The sequence below is a fragment of the Arachis hypogaea genome, chromosome 9 (genome assembly GCF_003086295.3).
Source record: "Arachis hypogaea cultivar Tifrunner chromosome 9, arahy.Tifrunner.gnm2.J5K5, whole genome shotgun sequence".
Taxonomy (NCBI): Eukaryota; Viridiplantae; Streptophyta; class Magnoliopsida; order Fabales; family Fabaceae; genus Arachis; species Arachis hypogaea.
This window is the reverse complement of record NC_092044.1, coordinates 103,174,255-103,182,767: the sequence shown is the minus strand read 5'-3', so window position 1 is coordinate 103,182,767 and position 8,513 is coordinate 103,174,255. Positions and strand designations below refer to the sequence as shown.

The following is an 8,513-nucleotide window of genomic DNA, read 5'->3' as shown; positions in this document are numbered from 1 at the left end:
ACAAATGCTGATTGCAGGCAACTGTGTTAATGAGCTCGTGAGTTTTCTCAATTGTCTTTTTCATGGGATTGAACCACCAGCAGAATGGTCTAAGGACATCTTAGCCATATCTGTGAGTCCGTAATAGAAGATGTCTAACTTTACCCATTCTGAAAACATTTCAGTGGGGCATTTCCATAGCATCATCTTGTATCTCACCTAAGCATCAGAAAAGGATTCATTATCTCCTTATTTAAAGCCTTGAATGTCCAATCTTAATTGGGTCAGCTTCTTTGGGGAAAAGTATTGATTCAAGAACTTATCCACCAGCTTATTCCATGTGTTCAAGCTTGATTTAGGTTGATTATCCAACCACCTCTTTCCTTGGCCTTTCACAGTAAATGGAAAGAGCAACAACCTGTAGACATGCTTGTCTACTCCGTCAGTGTACACTGTGTCAGTATATTTCAAGAATTCAGCAAGGAATTCTGTGGGCTCCTCTTGAAGAAGTCCCTGAAACTGGCAGTTTTGCTGCAATAGAGTGATTAACTGTGGGTTGAGCTCAAAATGAGCTACTTCAATAGGAGGTATACTAATGCTACTTCCATAGAAGTCAGGAGTGGGGCCTGTATAAGACCCCAAAGTTCTTCTTGGTTGTACCTCTCCCTCTAGATCCATAGTGCACTTTTCCTGTTCCTGCATACAGAAACAAGAGATAAAGAAAAGTGGGAGTCTCTATATCAAAGTATAGAGAGCTTCTAGTGAGATACCCAAGAAGAAACAAGAATTAAAGATTTTTTTGTATAAATTCGAAAATAAATAAGGAAAATAGAAAAGAAATAAATAGAAATTTCAAAAATTAAAAAGAAAAAGTTAATTAAGGATTTTTGAAATTCAAAATTGAAAGAAAGAAAGACCAATGAAACACCAAACTTAAAATTAAAACAAGATACAGCAAACAACTAATTAAAAAGATTTGAAAATAAGATAAAAGATTTGAATTTAAAAAATTGAAATTTAAAAAGAAAAAGTCAAAGGAAGATCTTGAAATTTAAAATTGGAAAGAAAAAGTCAAACAAAGAAAGATAAGATGTGAATGATTTGAAAAGATTTAATTTTAAAATTTGAAATTTGAATTTTGAAAACTTGAATTTTGAAATATTGAATTTTCAAATTTTAAAAAAATAGAAAAGATTTAAAAAGATAAGAATTTAAAATTTAAGATTTGAAAGAAGATAAGATAGGAAAGATTCAAATTATAAAGATATGATAAAGATTTGAAAAGATAAGATTTGAACTTTAAAATTTAAACTTCACTAACAAGAAAATACCATACTTAAAATTTTTTTGAAGTTAAAAACTCAATTTTCGAAATTTTGACAAGGAAAAAAGGTAAAAGATACCAAACTTAAAACTTTTAAGATCAAACTGAAAAAAATACCAAGAACAATTCGAACACAATGAAGAACACTCAAGAACACTTTTCAAAAATATAAGAAAAGAAAAACGCAAAGAGACACCAAATTTAAAAATTTTGAAATCAAATAAGAGAAATAACAAGAACAGTTCAAACACCAAGAAGGAAAATAAAGAGCAATTTTCGAAAAACTAAGGAAAGAAAAACAAAGAAACACCAAAAAGACACCTGTTCATACCCTAGGTCGAGCTGTTCGACCCAGGTTGCTTGATGACAGGACGACCGACCTCTTCAGGTCAGGAATATCCGACCTCTTCTTCGAGAGATCGGCCAAAAAAGGCCCAATAAGGCCCAAACAGAGGAACACGACCCAAAACTAAAGGCAGCCAAAGCCTAGAAAGATAAGGGGAGTTCCCTTGAAGATAAGATGACTTCACTCAAAGATAAGATAAGATAACTATTTTATCTCAAGAGAAGATCACTCCACACTATTATAAATACACTAGAGCACCCAGGTATAACTCATACTCTGATTCTACTAAAAACCTGCTTAATACCCTTGCTAACTTAAGCATCGGAGTCCCTTGCAGGTACCACCACCATCCGGTGACGAAGGATTAGCACCACCACCAAGTCCAACAAGCCGGACACGGCGGCTCCAGCCACCATCATCAAGTCAGACTCCACAATGCCGACCAATACAGAAGATCTCGTCCGAGATCGACCTACAGTTTCAGGTAACCCTCGGAACAACACCAAACTTAAAGATTGACACAAGATTCAAACAAAGGAAAAAGATTACTAAAGAAAAGAAAGGGTTTTGAAAAGCTTTTGAAAAGTTTTCTAAAAGGAAATTAAGAAACATAATTAAAAGAGCAACTAAACCATAAAAAGTACCTAATCTAAGCAACAAGACAGTCCGATAGTTTGTCAAACTCGAACAATCCCCGGTAACGGCACAAAAAACTTGGTGCACAAAACTGACTCCGTAAGTTTCGCACAGATAGACCGGCAAGTGCACCGGGTCGTCCAAGTAATACCTCAGGTGAATGAGGGTCGATCCCACGAGGATTAATGGTTTGAGCAAGCAATGGACACCTTGTAGATCTTAGTCAGGCGGATAGAAAAGATTCTTGTTGTTGTGAAAAACGCATAAAACAAATTAACAAATAAAACGTTACTAGATAGGTGTGAAATCAATGGTATGAGAACGGTTGAAGCTTCGGAGATGCTTCTTTCTTCTGGATTAACTTTTCTTACCATCTACTCCAACTTCTGCTGATTCATTCCATGGCAAGTTGTATATGACTAACGCTGGGTTAGCGGTCATTAATCTCCAACCCTCACTTACTCTCCAAAACCGTTCACCACCCAACACTCACTTCACCACCCAACCCTCAGTCACACACAACTAAACCCCAACCCTCACTTAAACACACTAAAACACCTGCTCCCAACCCTCACTCACACAACTAAAACCCCAGCATCCTTTTATACATCCCTAAACTCACCATCCCTTCACCAACCACGGCCCCCATTTACTCCTCTCACTTCCCGTTGCATGGGTTGTCCCCTACATGGAGACACCTTGGGAAGCAGCAGTAAACATGCAACCTGTGTGTTGTTGGGAGGCTGTCACGTGGCCTTGAAACACTATGCTGCACGGTTAACACGCGACCTGTATGTTACTGGGGAGTAGCCACGTGGAATCACGCATCCTGCGTGTTGCTGCGATGCTACCATGTGTCGAATCCCTGCTGAGAATCTCTACTAAAGTTGTCTTGGGAATCTGTGCATAATCTCGGTAAAAGTAACACGCAGGGTGCGTGTTGAACGATAGCTCGACACGTGATGAATCTCTATTGTAAATCTCTGCTAAAGCTGCTTCAAATCTCCGCTAAAAATAACATGCAAGTTGCGTGTTGTAAGTACAATTCTGACACATCCACATTTCTGTAAAGTAATCCAAACACTAATATTTAACAAAAATACTTTTTATATCTAAAATAATTTCTACTATTATTTGACTTTTTTTAATAATTAGATAAGATTATAAACTTTTTTAATTTAGATGATATTGTATTCTTAATTTTTATATTTTTATATAGTTATTTATAATATTATATATTATTTATTATAATCAATTATTCTGCTTGAATCACAATTAAATCCATTAAATCAATAATTTGAGTAGGGTTCAATTTCCAAAACCTTGATAATCATACCTTCAGGCCAAATATTATAATTAACATTAACATCTGAAGAACATAATCCGTAAAATAGCAAAAGGAAGAAGAGAAGAGATTTGGAGTGCAGTAGACTAGCAGTAAAAGAGGTTGAAGGGAGAAGCATAAACCCCAAACCCCAAGAGCGAGCGTGAATCGGAAGAAAGGATGACGGTTCATTTGATAGTGATACAGAAGCTGCTGAGCACGAATGCACAAATGGGGCGGAGAGTGGCGGCACATCACCTGAAGGAGTACACGTATGGCATGAGGAACAAGATGGCAATCATAGATTCGGACAAAACCCTGATATGCATGAGAAGCACCCTAAACTTTATGGGGTCCTTTGCAAGCCGCAACGGTCGGTTCATGTTCATCAACACCAACCTTCTCTTCGACGACATCTTCCACCTTATGACCACCCGCGTCGGCTCCTACTCCCCCTCCACCAACTCCCTCTGGTGCACCGGCGACTTCCTCACCAACAGCTACAGCCATAAAAAGTTCCACTCTCGCAATAAGAAGCTCGTTGTCGGCCCCACCTAGCCCCCAACTGCATTTTCATCCTTGACACCGACTTCAAGTCCTCCGTCATCAACGAGGCTCATAATCTTCACATCCCCGTCGTCGCCATTGTCAACTCTTCCATGCCCCTCCATTCATTCTCTCGTGTCGCTTATCTCGTTCTCTCCAATCCTTCTATTCAGTTTGTCTACTTGTTCTGCAACCTCCTCACCAAGACCCTCCTTCTTGAGAAAGAGAAGGGCAAGCTCAAAGAAGCAGCACCTCTCCAAATTCAAGTAGGTAAGGCTGCGAAGATCGATTTGCCAAATATCGACGTAACTGTCTTCCCCTACGCCACTTTACCTCCCTTGTCTCAAGAGGGTGATGTATGCAAGAAAGGCTGAAGGCAAAGGATATAAACCTTGAAATTAATTGGAGTTGAAATTAAATGAAATGAATTTCTTGTGTCACCTGGAAAGAGAGAAAATACATGAGACAAGAAACTCGGATACCTTAAAAGGGAAGTTGTAGTCTTACACATAATAATGAGAACAGAAATCTGTACCTCCATGCAACACTCAATATCATTTGTCACCAAATGATTTAGTATATCTACAAGATGCAGTCAAGGTAGACATCAATCAAAATATTTGAATCTAAATGCTAGTCAAGAAGCAGTGACTTGCAAAAAATAATTTTAGTGACAAAAATAAAGATTATAAGGATACTTGGATCAATGACGGTAGCCACATTATCCTTGTTGATCAAAAGCATATACTTCTTACCGAGGAAAACATTATTTAAAAACTTAGTCAACAAGAAACCAACGATATAAGTGCATCCCACATATATGTACACATTTTAATTATGACCTTGTGTTGTAAGTAATTCCATCGAAGTTCCTACAGATCTTGGTCATACATTTTAAAGGATAGGGACAAAAGAAGGAAGAGTGCTCAACTGCAAAGGAAGTTCATACCTGTGACAGTAAAAAATCAAAGGTTCCACTAGTCATCAGCGAACGAAATATATCACCGTTATAAAAAGGATGTCCTCTGACATATAAAGTTAACATATTGATATAAGACATTAAAGTATTTACTATGTAATCCAACTTTCTCATTGCAGAACATAAAATTCAATAAATTGGAATATCAATGCTGCCAAATTTCTCCAATTTATGCTTTTATTGATAATGATAATTGGAGCATTTGATAATTTTGTATTTCTATTAATGACTACTTAATATTAACATCTGTAATATATAGCTACAGCCAAAAATATGTTTGAAGTGATATCATAAAACTCAAGGTTTGTTATATACATAGCTAATTAGAAATTAGGGACCTAACTCTAATTGAGTGAAAGATGGGCTAGGGTGGGTTTTATAACTAACTTGCCTAGTTGGAAAGTGAGTGCAGAAGAGTGGGCATTTTGTTATGAGAGCGAGGTGGGAACAGTAAAGGGCTGTGGGAAGTAGTGAGAGGGGATGGGAATTTAGAGACAAGATAGGATCAGATTCTATGAGAGATTCAGGTCTCTCGAATACCTGATATCTTTGTTTTACCTTCTTTTACTGAATAATAATAACCAATAATGGGAAATTGATTGATATCTCACTGATATCACTGCATCTCCCCTGCCCTTCAACTACCCCTGGAGAGCCACTGATATCACTTATATCACTCTATCAACACTGACTGAGCGGTAGCCACTTTGCTATCGGCTATCAATATTTGGTATTCACCTTAATCCAGCCTACTACCCGATGTGGGATGTTGGACACTCCATAATACCCAAGTCCCTAAGAAGGTACTATAGTGTACCATGACAATAATATTCAATCTGTCATTCCAATATTTTATAAGAAACCATACTTAAATATCTTCTATAATCCCACATCGTATGACACGTGAAGGCAGACTATATCATGGTATCAAAAATAAAGAAACTACAAAAGCCTATGTTACAAGCACTTTTACATGGCAAACTAAATTCACAAGATGTCAGGTAGAACATAATATGTAGCTGGACGTATTTTTGTAGATTTATATAAATCAACTACATCTATTTTGCTCACAAAAAAACAAATTCAAGAAAGACAAGCTTTGCATAAATTTAAGTTACTGTTATAAAAGAAAGTACTACTGAAATGGTAATGTTAATGTTAATCTGAATACTATTAGAATCTCCAAAAACAATTTCTGCTGAAAGTTTAAATCTCTTAGTCTACAGGGATGCATGTGAACATATATAATCCAATTTCAGACATGGGTATTGTAAGGATGACATACACTTCCTCCTTGCTATAATGTCCGGCTAATGATTCCAATTCTAGACCTTCACCCTATATACATGTGATGCATTGATAATCAGAAATCGCATAATAACATCAATTAATAAAAAATATGAAACACATTCAAACCTGCTTAATCCTCTGTACGTCAACAGTTGATCCCTGATATTTTTCCAACACCTGAATAGAAGGTTGAAGATTTTAATAATAAGTAATAACTAAGGTTGCAGAATCAAATAATGATATTGAAATCCAAATGGCAATTCACCTTTAGAGTATTGTCATGGGTGTCATCTTTGCTCAAAAGAAGCAATGGAACCTTGCATCCATACTTGGAGTATAGGGTCTTACAAACAAAGGCAACAATAAATTAAAACCCTAAATAAAAGCAACAAATATGAAAGCTGGATATACTTCAACTCTGTGAGACTTGTGCTCAATCTGCACTATTGATAAAAGGTTGAAGTGGGATGTAATGAATAATTTAAGGAGAGTATTAAGCGTGTAACATGTGTAATTACCATACTCGTATATTAAGAGTAAAAAATAAAAAAAAAATTAAAGTCTGAAGGCTCACCTGAATCTGGTTAATTATTAAATCCAGAAATGTAAGTCAATTGCCAATACCAACTGCAGATCTACACAGGGAAGAAAAACATCATCGGTGTAAAGCGTGAAATGTGGAATTAAAAGCAGCATCAATAGGCGGATAAAATATACACATCAAACATGTTGGGGGATAAACAGAGAAAGGCTAATGAAGCCCTCCTAAAAAGAAGGTCTATTCAATTCTTGATTGCCTAACCTTAAACCCTTGCACTCAACCCTCTCCAAACTCTCCAAAACCCTTGCACCAACCCTCACTAACTCTCCAAAACCATTTACCACCAACCCTCTCTCACTCTCCAAAACCGTTCACCACCCACACTCACTTCACCACCCAACCCTCACTTACACACAACTAAACCCCCACGTTGAACGCCCATGAGGTCCTCCTCTTTGGCGTTCAACGCCAGGTCACTGGCTCCTTTTGGGCATTGAACGTCTAGCCTGGCGTTCAACGCTAGCAATGCTACTCTTCTTGTGCGTTGAACACCAAGTTGGGGATCCCTGGTGATGAGCAGATAATTTATACATTTTTGGCATTGTTTTTAGATAGTTTTTAGTATAATCTAGCTATTTTTAGGGATGTTTTCATTAGTTTTTATGCTAAATTCACATTTCTGGACTTTACTATGAGTTTGTGTGTTTTTCTGTGATTTCAGTTATTTTCTGGCTGAAATTGAGGGACCTGAGCAAAACTCTGATAAAAGGCTAATAAAGGACTGCTAATGCTGTTAGATTCTGACCTCCCTGCACTCAAAATAGATTTTTTGGAGCTACAGAACCCCAAATGGCGCGCTCTCAACGGCGTTGGAAAGTAGACATTCAGAACTTTCCAGCAATATATAATAGTCCATGCTTTATTCGAAATTAGATGACTTAAACTGGCGCTCAACGCCAGTTTCATGCTGCATTCTGGAGTCAAACGCCAGAAACACGTCACGAACCAGAGTTGAACGCCAAAAACATGTTACAACTTGGCGTTCAACTCCAAAAGAAGCTTCTGCACGTGTAAAGCTCAAGCTCAACCCAAGCACGCACCAAGTGGGCCTCGGAAGTGGATTTCTGCATCAATTACTTACTTCTGTAAACCCTAATAGCTAGTCTAGTATAAATAGGATATTTTACTATTGTATTAGACATCCTGGATTGTATTTTTGATCCTGTGATCATGTTTTGGGGGCTGGCCATTCGGCCATGCCTGAACCTTCATCACTTATGTATTTTCAACGGTGGAGTTTCTACACGCCATAGATTAAGGGTGTGGAGCTCTGCTGTACCTCAAGTTTTAATGCAATTACTACTATCTTTTATTCAATTTCAATCTTATTTCTGTTCTAAGATACTACTCGTACTTCAACCTGATTGATGTGATGATCCGTGACACTCATCATCATCCGTCCCTATGAACGCGTGCCTGACAACCACTTTCGTTCTACAAGCGAAAGCTAGAGTGTGTATCTCTTGGATTCCTGATGCACGACGCATG

The 8,513-nt window shown here is 37.5% G+C and overlaps 1 long non-coding RNA gene across 1 annotated transcript; it reads right to left on the bottom strand.

Annotated features, from left to right (window-relative positions):
• Positions 1–3,597: 3,597 nt before the first annotated feature.
• On the bottom strand, positions 3,598–7,329 carry LOC112711383 (uncharacterized). Its single transcript, XR_011865985.1, has 7 exons — positions 6,999–7,329; positions 6,690–6,767; positions 6,551–6,601; positions 6,420–6,472; positions 4,854–5,104; positions 4,691–4,737; positions 3,598–4,596 (listed from the first exon to the last, which is right to left on the bottom strand). It is a non-coding gene; the product is annotated as an uncharacterized lncRNA (long non-coding RNA).
• Between the last annotated feature and the right edge of the window lie 1,184 nt (positions 7,330–8,513).